Source organism: Delphinus delphis, chromosome X (genome assembly GCF_949987515.2).
Source record: "Delphinus delphis chromosome X, mDelDel1.2, whole genome shotgun sequence".
In the NCBI taxonomy this organism is placed as follows: domain Eukaryota; kingdom Metazoa; phylum Chordata; class Mammalia; order Artiodactyla; family Delphinidae; genus Delphinus; species Delphinus delphis.
Genome location: NC_082704.1, coordinates 100,306,716 through 100,308,100, shown reverse-complemented (window position 1 = coordinate 100,308,100; position 1,385 = coordinate 100,306,716). Strand labels below are relative to the sequence as shown.

The following is a 1,385-nucleotide window of genomic DNA, read 5'->3' as shown; positions in this document are numbered from 1 at the left end:
CTCCGAACTAGAGAGACAAACAGAAAAAGCAAGGACACCAGAGGAAATTTTAGCTTCTGACACCACAATTGCAACAAAAAGTATACACAGTGTACCTCCTAGTCAGATAAATTTAAACCTCATACTACCTCAGTTCCTTTTACCCAGTACATCATGTTTGGCTATAAAAAAAAATCACAAGTCGTACTAAAAGACAAAAAGCACACTCTGAATGAACAAAGGAAGCATCAGAACCAGACTCAGATATGGCAGACTCAGATATGGCTGAACCAGACTCAGATATGGAATTATCAGACTGCGAATTTAAAATAGCTACAATTAATATGCTAAGCATTCTCAGGGAAAAAGTAGACAAATGCAAGAAAAGGTAGGTAATGTTAGCAGAGAGATGAAAACTTTAAGAAAGAATCAAAAGAAAATGCTAGAAATCAAAAACACTATAAAAGAAATGATGAATGTATTTGATGGATTCACTCATAAAGAATCAGTGAACTTGAAGATAGATCAATAGAAACTTCCAAAACTGAAATACAAAAGGAAAAAAAATGAATGAAAAAGACTAAACAGAATATTCAAGAACTGTGGGACAATTACAAAAAGTGTATATACATGTAATATCAATACCAAAAGGAGAAGAAAGAAAGGAACAGAAGAAATATTTGAAGTTTTAAAGGCTAAGAATATAAAGCAGAAACTAACACACCATTGTAAAGCACTTATACTCCAATAAAGTTGTTAAAATAAATAAAGGCTGAGAATTTTCCAAAAATGAAAGACAGACACCAAACCACACATCCAGGAAGCTCAGAGCACAACAAACAGGATAAATGCCCAAAATCTGATATCTAGGCATATCATATTCAAACTGCAGAAAATCAAAGACAAACAGAAAATCTTGAAAGAAGCCAGAGAAAATAATGTCTTACCAACAGAGGAATAAGAACAATTAAATCGAACTTATCTTCAGAAACCATCCAAGCAAAAAGAGAATAAAGTAAAATATTTGAAGTATTGCTGACTGTGAGGATGGCGGAGAGGAGGAAGCTAATTGTGGTGATGGGAGACGAGGACACGGTGACTGGCTTCCTGCTGGGTGGCATAGGGGAGCTTAACAAGAACTGCCACCCTAATTTCCTGGTGGTGGAGAAGGATACTACCATCAATGAGACGGAAGACACTTTCCGGTGGTTTCTAAATCGGGAGGACATCGGCATCATCCTCATCAACCAGTACATCGCAGAGAGATGCAGCATGTGCTCGATGCCCACCAGTGCTTCACTGCAGCGCTACTGGAGATCCCGTCCAAGGAGCACCCCAGTGATGCTGCCAAGGACGCCATCCTGCGCAGGGCCAGGGGCATGTTCATGGCCCACGACCTGCGCTAG

General features: G+C 39.0%; 1 pseudogene; it reads left to right on the top strand.

Annotated features, from left to right (window-relative positions):
* Window positions 1–1,026: 1,026 nt before the first annotated feature.
* LOC132418476 (V-type proton ATPase subunit F pseudogene) lies at window positions 1,027–1,385 on the top strand (annotated as a pseudogene).